The sequence below is a fragment of the Papio anubis genome, chromosome 18 (genome assembly GCF_008728515.1).
Source record: "Papio anubis isolate 15944 chromosome 18, Panubis1.0, whole genome shotgun sequence".
Taxonomy (NCBI): domain Eukaryota; kingdom Metazoa; phylum Chordata; class Mammalia; order Primates; family Cercopithecidae; genus Papio; species Papio anubis.
Genome location: NC_044993.1, coordinates 17,001,943 through 17,017,172, shown reverse-complemented (window position 1 = coordinate 17,017,172; position 15,230 = coordinate 17,001,943). Strand labels below are relative to the sequence as shown.

Genomic DNA, 15,230 nt, shown 5'->3' with positions numbered 1-15,230 from the left:
TGGGAGAATAAGTTGGACTAGAATAGATCAAGATTAGCAGAAAAATGAACACAGTTTTAAGTTTTTCACTGGTTCTTGCTTTCTTGTTGCTCCTTTGTAAAGAAGAGAGGATAGGAAAATAGGAAATAATGAGCTAGGAGTTCCTAGTAAAGTTCAGGCATCCCTTGTATGTCTTTAATGGTTCAGGAACATAACATTGCTGCATAATTGTGGCTTTATCTGGAATCAGTCTCCTGAAATTCTATCTCTGGTCTTCCAAAAACTGTCAGAGACGGCTTCAGGTGACCCGTGATGATTTAGTCAAGGAGTTTCTGGAGAGGAAATCTGGGGAGACTATCAGTGTGTCTTCCAGTGGACTGTCACCTCATGTATCACATTGATCACCAATGTCTGTCTAAAGGTAAAATAGCCTTTAAATAGCTGTCAAATTTGCCCTCCTTCTTTTTATGTCAACAGCCACTGTCTTCGGTCTGCCTTTCCATTTTTTGTTTGTTGCTTGAATTTCTGCCAACAGCCTCTCACTTTTTCCCATATCTCCAATCTTACCCCCTCCAGCCTTCCCACTCTACCCTGCAGCTAGAGTGATCTTTCCTAGGATGGATCGGATCCCCAGCATTTCCCTGATGAAAATGGTGCAAGGGAGCTCATTAGAGACACAGTACAAATTCCTCGAGATGCTTAGTTAGGCACCTTTTAAGAGTTGGTGTCTCTCGGCCGGGTGTGGTGGCTCACGCCTGTAATCCTAGCACTTTGGGAGGCCGAGGCGGGCAGATCACCTGAGGTCGGGAGTTCGAGACCAGCCTGGCCAACATGGCGAAACTGCGTCTCTACTAAAAATACAAAAGTTAGCTGGGCATGGTGGCATACACCTGTAATCCCAGCTACTCAGGAGGCTGAGGCAGGAGAATAACTTGAACTCGGGGAATGGAGGTTGCAGGTAGGTGGGTAGATGATGTGCTGGGAATTTATAGAAATTCCCTTTTTATTGCTTTTATTTTCCTAGTGAGTGAGGGGATAAGGTTGTCAGCTGAGTCTGAGGATGGGGAAGGAGTTATGGAAGCTTGAAGAGAGAGAGGAAGGTATGGAATGGCAATCTATGAGAATACGTCAGTGACTCTGCTAGGGTAATGAAGTAAGATAGACGAGTGAAGCTGAAGGCCAGTGGTCATAAACTTAAAGTGAAAGCAGATAGCAGAGGTGTGTAGTTTTTCCAACCAAGTTCGGCTACTACTTCTTGTGTGGGGATAGGTGGAGAGTTAGATTTGAGTAAGACCTCTGCGTTTCTGGAAAAGTACAATGAAGTATTAGAGAGGCAAGGGAGCCTAGGGGATATTCAAGGGCATAATTATAATAATGAACCATGGACTCTAAGCTGGTTAAGAGGAGAAAGAAGGACAGAAAGTTTATAGCTGAGCTAAGTTGGAGGGCAAGTTGCTTGGGAGTGAGGAGGTCAAGGATTTGAGACATCAGGGCTTTGAAAGTATCATCTCTAAGGATATTGAGTTCACGTAGAATTGTCCCAGGAGTAGAGTTGGAGAGTGGCAGGGGTCATATGACTGTAATGAGGGCAGTATAGTCTGGTTAATATCAGAGTCAAAGCTGGAAAGGTTTAAGAAGGAGGGAGCCAGAATAATCTGGAAGCAGCAATGAAGAACAAGAACACCTATTCCACTGTGGAGCGTAAGAGAGAAACAGACACCATCTGAGAGGACTGCAGAGAAAGCAGTGTCTTCAAAGGAGACCTAGTTTCCTTTAGAGCAAGAAAATGAAGAGGAAATGAAGAGACTTTGAGAAAAGATGGATTTTGTGGATCCCAACAATGAATTATTGAGGGTGTCAGGGGATGGGGAGGGTGGGAAATGGGGTTAGAAAATGAGATGTTTGGAGCCATTTGGGATTTGGGATGAAATGCAAAGGATCCTGGGCTACTTGTGTGACTGGCATAAATCAGAATAAAGGAAATAATAACAGATAATGATGGCCTCCAGGAAGATAGTGGTGGCCAAACTGAAAACTTGGGGAAGGGCAGTGTGAAGAACCTGCCGGGAGAGGCTAGGGTGCTCCCTCTTTACTCTTGGCAATGGTGATGTGGAGGCCACGGTAGAGGTGTTGTTGAAACTCTAGACATTGAGAAACCACATTACTACTTCTCCAAACAATGCAAAGCATCTGGAGTCAGCTTGGTTGAAGGAACAAGAGTTTTGGGCCAGGCACAGTGGCTCATGCCTATAATCCCAGCACTTTAGGAGGCCAAGGCGGGTGGATCACCTGAGGTCGGGAGTTCGAGACCACCCTGACCAACATGGAGAAACCCCATCTCTACTAAAAATACAAAATTAGCCGGGTGTGGTGGTGCATGCCTGTAATCCCAGCTACTCGGGAAACTGAGGTAGGAGAATTGCTTGAACCTGGGAGGCGGAAGCTGTGGTGAGCCGAGGTCACGCCATTGAACTCCAGCCTGGGCAACAAGAGTGAAACTCAGTCTCAGAGAAAAAAAAAAAAAAAGAGTTTTGAGGGAGAAAGAGGAGATAGATCATGGAGCACTGAGGGAGTAGGTAGTTCTCCAGGGGATATCACAGGAGTTCCTGGGTGTTGACCTGTGTGACATGAAGTCATGTAGTCATACAGTTGGGGCGGATACAGTGGCTCAAGAATACCATCGGGTGACTTATTTCTACGGACCATCAACTTCATGCTTATTGCCTCATGGCCAGGAGACAGCTGTGCACATCTAGGGCTCACATCTACATTCCAGACAGGAAACTGCAGAAAGGTTAATAGCTGCAGGGCATATGCATCACATAAAGTAAAGATGTGAAAGCACTTCAATCTCCAAAGCTCTTGGTTCATGTGGGTTGCTCTGCTTAAAGCGCCCTCTCTCCTTTATGGCCTGGCTAACTTGCATCTTCTCTTTCAAGATTCAACTCAAGTCAGCATCACCTTCTCTGGGAAACCGTTCCTCATGTCCCTAGGCTGAGTTAGGCGCCCTGGTCTCTGTGCGGCAGATTGCCATGATGACCTCCATTCTCCCATCTTTTTATCCATACCCTATGATGTATAACTCTGCCTGGAGTCTCAGCTATGCCACTCGCTTTGATGGTTGGGATTTTTTTTTTTTTTAGATGAAGTCTTGCTTCTTTACCCAGGCTGGAGTGCAATGGTGCGATCTCGGCTCACTGCAACCTCCGCCTCCAGGGTTCAAACAATTCTCCTGCCTCAGCCTCCCTAGTAGCTGGGATTATAGGCATGTGCCAGCACGCCCGGCTAATTTTTGTATTTTTAGTACAGACAGGGTTTCACTAAGTTGGACAGGCTGGTCTTGAACTCCTGACCTCAAGTGATCCGCCTGCCTAGGCCTCCCAAAGTGCTGAGATTACAGGCATGAGCTACCATGTCTGGCCTGTTGGGATGTTTTTAAGCAGAGGCTTAAAAGTAACTTGTGCAGTTGGATGTGTTCTTGCTCTTGTGTCTAAGTCACTGCCATGAGATCATGCCTGCTGGGTGAAAAGCAAGGGAAGCACATCCAAATTACCACAGTTGTCCTAGCTGAAACCATCCTAGATCAGCCAATGGCAGCTAACCACCAGACACTTCAGTGAACCCAAGCCAAATCAGCAGAACCTCCTAAGCGACCACCCTAGATGCATGAGAAATGAGATTTTTATTGTATACCACTGAAGTTTCATGGCTGGTTGTTACTCTGCATTCTGGTAGCCTTAGATAATTGTTGCAGAGTCCCTTCAGCATAGCTGTGTCACAAGCCTTAGCCATGTCTGTCTTCCCAACTCATGTTGGGAGAGAATCACCTTTTATCTGTGTATATCACCTCTTGTCTGTATATATCTAGCACTCAGCACAATGCTTGACCCATAGAAGGCACTTGGTGAAAGTCTGGGAAAGGAAGGAATGAATGAGCCTTTGTTCAACCTTAAAAAAGGAAACTTTTTTTTTTTTTTTCTTTTTGAGACAGAGTCTCACTCTGTCACCCAGGCTGGAGTGCAACGGCATGATCTCAGGTCACTGCAACCTCTCTCTGCCTCCTGGGTTCAAGCAATTCTCGTGCCTCAGCCTCTCGAGTAACTGGGATTACAGGCATGTACCACCATGCCCAGCTGTTTTTCTTTTTTTTTTTTTTTGAGATGGAGTCTTGCTCTGTCATCCAGGTTGGAGTGCAGTGGCGTGATCTTCGCTCACTGCAACCTCCGCTTCCCGGGTTCAAGAGATTCTCCTGTCTCAGCCTCCTGAGTAGCTGGGACTACAGGCGCCTGTCCCTATGCCTGGCTAATTTTTCTATTTTTAGTAGAGACTGGGTTTCACCATATTGGTCAGGCTGGTCTTGAACTCCTGACCTCAGGTGATCCACCCACTTTGGCCTCCCAAAGTGCTGGGATTACAGGCATGAGCCACCGTGCCCGGCCTAATTTTTGTATTTTTTTTTTTTTTTTTGAGACGGAGTCTCGCTCTGTTGCCTAGGCTGGAGTGCAGTGGCCCAATCTCGGCTCACTGCAAGCTCCGCCTCCCGGGTTCACGCCATTCTCCTGCCTCAGCCTCCCGAGTAGCTGGGACTACAGGCGCCCACAACCGCGCCCGGCTAATTTTTTGTATTTTTAGTAGAGACGGGGTTTCACCGTGGTCTCGATCTCGTGAGCTTGTGATCCGCCCGCCTCGGCCTCCCAAAGTGCTGGGATTACAGGCGTGAAAATTTTTGTATTTTTAATAGAAACAAGGTTTTGCCATGATGCCCAGGCTCGTCTCAAACTCCTGACCTCAAGTGATCTGCCCACCTTGGCCTCTCAAAGTGCTGGGACTACAGGCGTGAGCCACTGCACCTGGCCGGAAAAGAAAACAAAACAAAACATGAAACTGCAGAAAGGTTAATAGCTGCAGGGCATATGCATCACATAAAGATGTGAAAGCACTTCAATCTCCAAAGCTCTTGGTTCATGTGGGCCACCGCGCCTGGCCTTTATTTTTCATTTTTAAGACAGTCTCATTCTGTTATACAGGCTGGAGTGCAGTGGTGCAATCACAGTTCACTATCACCTTGACCGCCCGAGCTCAAGTGATCCTCCCACCTCAACCTCCCAAATAGCTGGGACTATGTGTTTTTATTTTTTTGTAGAGACAAGGTCTCACTCTGTTGCCCAGGCTGGTTTTGAACTCCTGGGCTCAAGTGATCCTCACGTCTTGGCCTCCTAAAGTGTTGGGATTATAGGTGTAAGCCACCGCATCTGGTTGCTTTCAACCTTTGAGCAAGGGAATGACATAATGAAGTGTTGGGTCAATCTAGCTGCTAGATTCTAGCAGTATGGTGGAATGGTTTTTGCAGAAACATGTTGAACGTCATATCAAATAATTTAATGCCAAAATACTATTATGCAGATGTACCCATTTATTTAAAAATCACGTATCTCTTAACGTCTAGATTGATGCGAGGATGCAAATGAACAAGAAATCATTTTAAGATCATAAAGTTTGCTCTTCTCTTCCTGACAGTCATCTAGTTTGTGGCCTATTGTAAGTCCATGAATTACTTGGTTTTTTTCCGGGTATTGGGTTGTCCTCATTTTCCTTTGTTGTGCCTTTGATACTCTCCCTTGGGTCCTGTTGGTCTAGTTCCTTGAAAAAATAATTATAGTCAGGGGTAGAGGTCAGAAGTAAGAATGAATGAGACTCCATGAAGCCAAAAACTAGAATCAACATTGGGATAAACTGTTCTAAGCTCCTTTTCCAAGGACACAGTTCACCCGAGTTATTATAGCATTTACCTTTTGGGTGTGAGGATATTATTTTGCCTTTGAAGTGTGTTTTATAATCCACTGATTGGACACGTTGCTATATTGCTGTCACTATTTCTTTTTATTCAAGAGGAACTTACAGTTAGGAAGGATAAATAACTTTGTCCAAATTATTTTGTTATGTTAGTCACAGAAGCGTGTCTTTTCATACTCCATGCCTCTCTAAGACCTGCTGTTTCTTCTAGAATGTTCTCTTCCCCACCTGACTCTTATGCCACCTGCCAAAAATTCAGCCTTCTAAACCCTGTTCAGACATGCCTTTCCTGCGTAACCTTCCCTTCTCCCCGTGCCAGTTCTTTCTTCCTGCCCCCCAAAGTAAATTGTGCAAACCTCTGTAATGATGCACATGCGTTTAATAGGGGTCTTCCCTTTTGTGCTCCTAGTACCAGCATCTAGTACACAGTAGGTGCTTAATTAATGTCGGATACAAGGGGAGAGAATCTAAAGGCAAAGAGGAAAATTTTAAACTCTTCCAAAATCTAAGCAAAAGGTAAAAGAGGCAGCACCTAAAACCAGTACCTCTTGGATTAATTTTTTTCTTTAAGATGTTGGGGAAGGAGGCTTCTCAGTCCTCCCGCAGCCATCAGGGGGTCGTCGTGGGGTCGCTTTCCCGGCTTCACCTCAGGGGCTCCCACGCGATCTCCGCAGCCTCCCTGACACCTTACCAGGGCGTGATCTCTCCCAACACCTCCCCGCAGCCCCTGTGCTCTACACAGTGCACATGCGCTGTGCGCCTTGTTGCGTTTCACACGCTGATGCACCCTCTTCTTTATTCCTCTTTGTCCTTTTCTCACATTTCCTCGCCCAGGAACTTTATTTTCACCCTTAGAGGACATCTGCCTTTCTGGCCACATCCTCCACCCAGCGCCTCCCTGGAGAGCTGGCAGAGCCCCACTGCGGCGCCGGGAGGGGGCTTCTGAATCCTGGGCTGCGCTTTCTCTTGGCACGAGGCGTTTTCCTTCCAACTTCTCTAATGCTCAATCGGGCAGTGAGGACTCAAGGAACGTGAGCACAATTTGGTTAGGGGGCGAGGAGGAGGCCTACCCTGGCAGGGAGGCCGGCTTTTCCAGCTACTTCTAGCTCCTTGCAGACAAACCACTGGTACCCCAGGCTTAGGGCTGAATCCTGTAGGTGGATAGTCCTGGGGTCTCACGCACAACCCATGCCAGAAGAATGTTTTTATTTTCTTATTTTTGCTCACTTGCATTTTTTGGGGGGCAAGGGGGTAGGGTCTTGCTCTGTTGCCCAGGCTGTAGTGCAGTGGTGTTGTCATAGCTCACTGCAACCTTGAACTTCTGGGCTCATGTGATTTTCTTGCCTCAGCCTCCCAAGTAGCTGAGCCTACAGGTGTGCACCACCACTGGAAAGAAGATTCTAGAAGAAACACCTGGCCCCCCCCCTTTTTTTTGGTTTTTGGTTTTTTTTTTTGGAGAGATGTAGTAGTCTTGCTATGTTTGCTCAGGCTGGTCACTCCTGTATTTTCTAATTTTTAAAAGTGCACATGTATTTCTTATGTGATAAAAACCCTTAAATGCAAAAATATCTTCTTTGGTAGTAGGGATCCTTTGTGCAGCAGACTTGGCGGAAATCTCAAATATTCGTTGAAAGCGCATAAAAGAAAGTGTGCATCAACTTTATCCCGAATCCCGCCTCTTCTGAAGTTGTAACTCAGATGCAGCCTTCTCATAAAACATTTCCTTATATCCTCAATTACATGGGCCTACAAAGCCTTATCTGATCTGGCCACGCCCAGCCCATCCCTCACTTACCCGCTCACCTCCTGCTGTTTCTCATTCCTGAGGCTCTGAAACCTTGGCCTGTTCCTCTGGGTTGTTCCTGGCACACTGGAGAAAATTGATTAATATTTGTTGAATGAGTGAATGAATGTGACCTCTTCCTGGTTTGTATCATTCGGACAAAATCTGTTCTGTTCTATAGTTAGGTATTTGTCCTGTGTCCCCTACTGTTAAGCAACTCGAGCCCTCTTACACCCTGTGATATGACCCACGCGGTGCCTGGCACAATGCTTGGTATGTAGTAATAACAAATATTAACAATAACAGTAGGAAGAGTTGTTACTTGAGTGATTACTAGGGGCCAAGTACTGTATTAAACATTTATAAGTATTACCCCATTTATATATTTAATGACCATGAAGATACCCAGATTATAGGAACGCATACAGCCATAAACGTAGACTTCTATTCTTAGCGCTGCTTTACAGTGGAGGAAGCTGAGGCTTAGAGAAGTTAAGTAGCTCACCCAAGGTCACATTGCTAAGACGTGGCATTACAGGAAAATGCAATCCTAAATTATTATCAGATCCATAGTTTTCAAAGTGTGGTCCAGAAACCTTTTCAGAAACCTCCAGAAACCCTTTCAGGAGGTCTGTAGGTGCAAAATCATTTTCATAATCATGCCAGGACATTGTTTGCCATCTTCATTCTCGTGTGTGTGTATGGTGGTTTTCCCGACGCTATGTGTCATGTGATATCAAATCACCTTGAACGCAGAAGCAGAAAGGAGAATCCCGCTGTCTTCTATTAAGGCAGACATTAGATTTTCAAAAATGTAAAATAATGCTAATCATTCTGCTTAATTTTTAAAAGATAAAATATAGTTATTTTTAATAAAAGCATTTATGTCAACATGTAATATGTTCATAATTGTCATTTTTCAATAAATTAATAAATATTTAAAAATTGTCAGTTTTGATTTCCAATGTGGTAAGTATCTATAGAGAGGAGCCCATATAAACAAAAACACTATAGGATTCTCAGTATCTTTCCAAGTATTAAGAGGCCCTGAGACCAAAATGCTTGAGAATAGATGTATTAGATAATATTTGTTTCCTCACAGCTCTAAAATTTAAAGGTTCTCAACTCCTGGGGCAGTTTAGATAATTTGTAACTGGTCTAAATTCTCAGTCTGCAGATCAGCTTGGAAAAGAGGGGTAGCCCTGGGGTCTGTCTCCATGCCTGGTCCTGTGTGGTCTTGGCTACCTGGATTTATTCTGGTCTTAACTCCTCTGTGAACTTCTGGAAACTCCCATTCCTGTCTTGGGCTCACACATAGCTCCCGAGAAGACTCATTATTTCATTCCTTTGTGCCCCATATCCCCCATTCTCTTTTATGCTTATGTGACATGTCAGATTTTACCTTGATCCTGGAATAGACCTTTCTCCTAACTTTCTATACTGTCTTACAGAACAAAGGTTTTTTGTTTTTGTTTTTCCAATATCCAAACACTTTCTGGATTCTGGATAAGCCCTGAATGGCTTATTTCCTGTTGCCATGGTATGTATAGAATTATAACATATCTTACGTTCTAAATTATTTCTCATTGATTACCTCTGGGAAAAGGAACTGGGTGGCAGGAGAAAAGAGGTAGGAGGAAATCTTACCTCTTTTGTAAAGCTTTTGTATTACAGAAATTAAATTTAAAATTTTGTTCCAAGCAAAGCAAAAACAACAAACAACAACGAAAAAAAACCATACACAAATATCTCCTGAAGGCCAGGCGCGGTGGCTCACACCTGTAATCCCAGCACTTTGGGAGGCTGAGACGGGTGGATCACGAGGTCAGGAGATCGAGACCATCCTGGCTAACATGGTGAAACCCTGTCTCTACTAAGAAATACAAAAAACTAGCCGGGCGAGGTGGCAGGCGCCTGTAGTCCCAGCTACTTGGGAGGCTGAGGCCAGAGAATGGCATGAACCTGGGAGGCGGAGCTTGCAGTGAGCTGAGATCCGGCCACTGCACTCCAGCCTGGGTGACAGAGCGAGACTCCGTCTCAAAAAAAAAAAAAAAAAAACTCCTGAAATGTGATTATGTCTGGAACTTCCTTGTTTGGTGGGGCACTCCTTTCAGGAGAGGATCATTTTACAGGGTGGATTCAGAAGTACAAAGCATGTCACAGGTCACTGTACTGTGAAGAAGGAGGTGCCGTTTAGAATGGAGACTGCCTTTGGGAACTTCAGGTTTTGGGTTTTTTTTCCCCCTTCAGATATCTGAATCATAGTTTCCTGGAATAAACTAAGAATATGAATTGGCCTCTCTTTATGAACATTATTTAAAAAAGTCTTCGCCCAGGCGCAGTGGCTCACGCCTGTAATCCTAGCACTTTGGGAGGCCGAGGCAGGCAGATTGTCGGAGCTCAGGAGTTCAAGACCAGCCTGGGCAACCATCTCTACTAAAATAGAAAAAATTATCTGGGTGTGGTGGTGTGTAACTGTAGTCCCAGCTACTCAGGAGGCTGAGGCACGAGGATTGCTTGAACCCGTAAGAGTGAGGTTACAGTGAGCCGAGATCGTGCCACTGCACTCCAACCTGGGCGACAGAGTGTTTTAAAAAAAAAAAAAGTTTATGTGCTATAAATTTAGATATACAATTGCTTCTTGGCCTTTTGGCTAACATCAAGTGTAAACTTAGATATAAACAGTACTATATATTACATATAATCTACATACTGAATCTACTTTATACTTTTTATTTATTTGTTGGTGTTTAATTTAATCAGTGATTTCTTCAGGTTTTGCTTTTATTGTTTTCTCCGTATTTTCCTGTGCTGATGCATTTGGAGAAAGCAGGTAAATGCAGGTTCTATTCCCAGCCAGGTCACCTATTTGCTGTGTGATCTTTGGCAAGTCTCACCATGGGTCTCCATGACCCATACCTGTTGCACAAAGGTGAGACTTGCCTTTGAGGGACATTTGAGAGGGAAACAGAAGATCCAGGCAGCAAAGTCATTCAGAAAGGCAAAAGTGCTATTCAAAACCTAAGTAGTACTGCTAACTCTTCTTCATGCTGAGGACTAAACTATGATTTTTAAATCTTGCCCAAATTCCTATCTAAGAGTTCTGAGAATCATGCTCTACAAACCATAAATTCTCATCAGATGGGTTTTATTTAACTTTATATATCATGACTTACTTTCCAATCTGATTGTGGCATAACATTATGTGACAAAGAAGAAAGTCAAAATATTTTACCCCAAAACTCGTTTCTTTGCCATGTTTTGAAATGGTCCTGCAAAGCTGTCCTTTGTGGGGGAAAATGTGCATCTAAAGAATCTCTATTAACATAGTTAGATCTTTTTCTTCCAGATCCTCCCAATCTTGAAGAGATTAAGTAAGAGTCTAGCACCTTTTAAAGGTCTGAATAGGAAACAATTTGTCATCTATTGTCTCTAAGGGCAGCCACTATAAGACTTCAAAAGAACCTTGGTCTCCACAATCTTTTATCTTAACCTGAACATTTTCTTTCTATTGATCCCAGGTCTTTAGACAAACTCAACCAATTGTCGATCAGAAAATGTTTAAATATACCTTTAGCCTGGAAGCTTCCCACCTCTCAACCCGCTTTGAGTTGTCCTGCCTTTCTGAACCAAACCAATGTATTTCTTAAATGTATTTGATTGATGTCTCATGCCTCCCTAAAATATATAAAACCAAGCTGCACCCCGATCACCTTGGGCACATGTTCTCAGGACCTCCTGAGGGCTGTGTCATGGGCCGCGGTCACTCATATTTGGCTCAGAATAAATCTCTTCAAATATTTTACAGAGTTTTGACTCTTTGTGTTGACAATGCTTAATTCTCGAAATACCTTGAGAAAAAAACAGGAAATTAGATATTGATTCCAATTTCAGATTAGCACAGTAAGACATTAAGGAGTGTTCTCCAAGTTTCAAAGCAAGTCAGTAACGGTTGAGACTGCTGTTATCTGCCTTTTCCCAGTCTTTTGAGGAAATATTCTCAAAGCAAGGGGTCAGCAGTCAGTGGTCTTCAAAGTGGGAAGAGCAGAGTGGACAGTTCTAAGGGACTCCAGTTTTAGATCCTCAGCTTCATGTGTGGTCTTCTGGGAATGGCCCTGGTTGCTTGTGCAGATGCTCCTTTCCCAAGTGCCTCCTGTAATCTGTTCTCTTGCTTTGCAAAAGGAGTGCATACCCTTACCCTGCCCTGAATTGCCCCTGGGAGGCAACAACTCTGGGGCACCAAACAAAGGGACACTTTCAAATATGGACTTCTGAAAAGGCTCCTTTAATAATCAAAGGGGAAGGGGGGAAAACTTGCCTACCATTTACCTTCCATTGTCTTGTACATTTTCCTATTGGGAGGAATTGGCCTGCAAGTGGATATTCTGAATTGAATATTGTGGAGTAGGAATAGTGGAATAGAAGTTATTTCACCTCTTCTGAGAGAGGTTCCAAGATGGCCGAAGAGGAACAGTTCCAGTCTACAGCTCCCAGCTTGAGCAATGCAGAAGATAGGTGATATCTGCATTTCCAACTTAGGTACTGGGTTCATCTCACTGGGGCTAGTCAGACCGTGGGTGCAGCCCACAGGGTGTAAGCCGAAGCAGGGCAGGGCATCTCTTCACCCCAGAAGTGCAAGGGGTTGGGGAATTCCCTTTCCTACCCAAGGGAAGCCATGACAGATGGTACCTGGAAAATCAGGACACTCCCACCCTAATACTGCACTTTTCCAACAATCTTAGCAAATGGCATACCAGGAGATTATATCCCATGCCTGGCTCAGAGGGTCCCATGCCCACGGAGCCTTGTTCACTGCTAGCACGGCAGTCTGAGATCAAACAGCAAGGCGGCAGTGAGGCTGGGGGAGGGGTGTCCACCATTGCTGAGGCTTGAGTAGGTAAACAAAGTGGCTGGGAAGCTCGACCTGGGGGAGCTCACTGCAGCTCAAGGAGGCCTGCCTGCCTCTGTAGACTCCACCTCTAGGGGCAGGGCATAGCTGAACAAAAGGCAGCAGAAACTTCTGCAGACTTAAATGTCCTTGTCTGACAGCTTTGAAGAGAGTAGTGGTTCTCCCAGCATGGAGTTTGATATCTGAAATGGACGACTGCCTCCTCAAGTGGGTCCCTGACCCCTGAGTAGCCTAACTGGGAGACACCTCCCAGTAGGGGCCGACTAAAACCTCATACAGCTGGATGCCTCTCTGAGACGAAGCTTCCAGAGGAAGGATCAGGTAGCAACATTTGCTGTTCTGCAATATTTGCTGTTCTGCAGCCTCCCTCCACTGGTGATACCCAGGCAAACAGGGTCTGGAATGGACCTCCAGCAAACTCCAACATACCTGCAGCTGAGGGTCCTGACTGTTAGAAGGGAAACTAACAAACAGAAAGGACATCCACACCAAAACCCCATCTGTATGTCACCATGATCAAAGACCAAAGGTAGATAAAACCACAAAGATGGGAAGAAACCAGAGCAGAAAAGCTGAAAATTCTAAAAATCAGAGCGCCTTTTCTCCTCCAAAGGAACGCAGCTTCTTGCCAGCAACAGAACAAAGCTGGATGGAAAATGACTTTGACGAGTTGAGAGAAGGCTTCAGACAATCAGTAATAACAAACTTCTCCGAGCTAAAGGAGGATGTTTGGACCCACCGCAAAGAAGCTAAAAACCTTGAAAAAAGATTAGACGAATGGCTAACTAGAATAAACAGCATAGAGAAGGCCTTAAATGACCTGATGCAGCTGAAAACCATGGCATGAGAACTACGTGACTCATGTACAAGCTTCAGTAGCTGATTCGATCAAGTGGAAGAAAGAGTATCAGCGACTGAAGATCAACTGAATGAAATGAAGTGAGAAGAAAAGTTTAGAGAAAAAATAGTAAAAAGAAACAAACAAAGCTTCCAAGAAATATGGGACTCTGTGAAAAGACCAAATCTGTGTTTGATTGGTGTACCTGAAAGTGACGGGGAGAATGGAACCAAGTTGGAAAATACTCTTCAGGATATTATTCAGGAGAACTTCCCCAACCTAGCAAGGCAGCCCAACATTCAAATTCAGGAAATACAGAGAACACCACAAAGATACTCCTTGAGAAGAGCAACTGCAAGACACATAATTGTCAGATTCACCAAAGTTGAAATGAAGGAAAAAATATTAAGGGTAGCCAGAGAAAAAGGTTGGGTTACCCACAAAGGGAAGCCCATCAGACTAACAGTGGATCTCTCAGCAGAAACTCTACAAGCCAGAAGAGAGTGGGGGCCAATATTCAACATTCTTAAAGAAAAGAATTTTCAACACAGAATTTCATATCCAGCCAAACTAAGCCTCATAAGTGAAGGAGAAATAAAATCCTTTACAGACAAGAAAATGCTGAGAGATTTTTGTCACCACCAGGCCTGCCTTACAAGAGCTCCTGAAGGAAGCAGTAAACATGGAAAGGAACAACTGGTACCAGCCACTGCAAAAACATGCCAAATTGTAAAGACCATCAATGCTAGGAAGAAACTAATGAGCAAAGTAACCAGCTAACATCATAATGACAGGATCAAATTCACACATAACAATATTAAACTTAAATATAAATGGGCTAAATGCTCCAATTAAAAGACTCAGACTGGCAAATTGGATAGAGTCAGGACCCATCAGTGTGCTGTATTCAGGAGACCCATCTCACGTGCAGAGACACACATAGGCTCAAAATAAAGGGATAGGGGAAGATCTACCAAGCAAATGGAAAACAAAAAAAAGCAGGGGTTGCAATCCTAGTCTCTGATAAAACAGACTTTAAACCAACAAAGGTCAAAAGAGACAAAGAAGGCCATTACATAATGGTAAAGGGATCAATTCAACAAGAAGAGCTAATTATCCTAAATATATATGCACCTAACACAGGAGCACCCAGATTCATAAAGCAAGTCCTTAGAGACCTACAAAGAGACTTAGACTCCTGTACAGTAATAATGGGAGACTCTAACATCCCACTGTCAACATTAGACAGATCAATGAGACAGAAAGTTAACAAGGATATCCAGGAATTGAACTCAGCTCTGCACCAAGTGGACCTAATAGAACTCTCCACCCCAAATCAACAGAATATACATTCTTCTCAGCACCACATCACACTTATTCTAAAATTGACCACATAGTTGGAAGTAAAGCACTCCTCAGCAAATGTAAAAGAACGGAAATTATAACAGACTGTCTCTCAGAGCACAGTGCAATCAAACTAGAACTCAGGATTAAGAAACTCACTCTTTGTGGCAATAAGATACCAGATTATAAACAGGACCTAATGCTGTGCCAGGCAAGGGTTAAGTTATGCACTCCTACACTTAAAAAATCAACTATGTAATCCTTTGGGTATACCCAGTAATGGATACGCTAGGTCATAACATATGGTACATCAGGATTTCACTTTGAGGAATACGCCATACTGTTTTTCCATAATGGTTGAACTAGTTTATCCACCAACAATTAACAAAAAGTGTTCCTATTTCTCACATCCCCTCCAGCACCTGTTGTTTCACCACAGGCTTTAATGATGTGCCATTTCTAACTGGTGTGAGATGGAGTATCTCATTATTAGTTTTGATTTGCATTTCTCTGATGGCCGGTATTGATAGGCATTTTTTCATGTGTTTGTTGGCTGCTTATGAATGCTGCTTTTGAGAAATGTC

The 15,230-nt window shown here is 44.0% G+C and overlaps 1 protein-coding gene and 1 long non-coding RNA gene across 4 annotated transcripts in view; one reads left to right on the top strand and one right to left on the bottom strand.

Moving 5' to 3' along the window:
* Nucleotides 1-15,230, top strand: part of ZNF19 (zinc finger protein 19) — a 74,064-nt gene that overhangs the window by 23,451 nt on the left and 35,383 nt on the right. The window lies entirely within an intron of this gene.
* On the bottom strand, nt 5,385-9,045 carry LOC116271271. The gene is made up of 3 exons (XR_004179731.1): nt 8,958-9,045; nt 7,568-7,642; nt 5,385-5,619 (listed from the first exon to the last, which is right to left on the bottom strand). It is a non-coding gene; the product is annotated as an uncharacterized LOC116271271 (long non-coding RNA).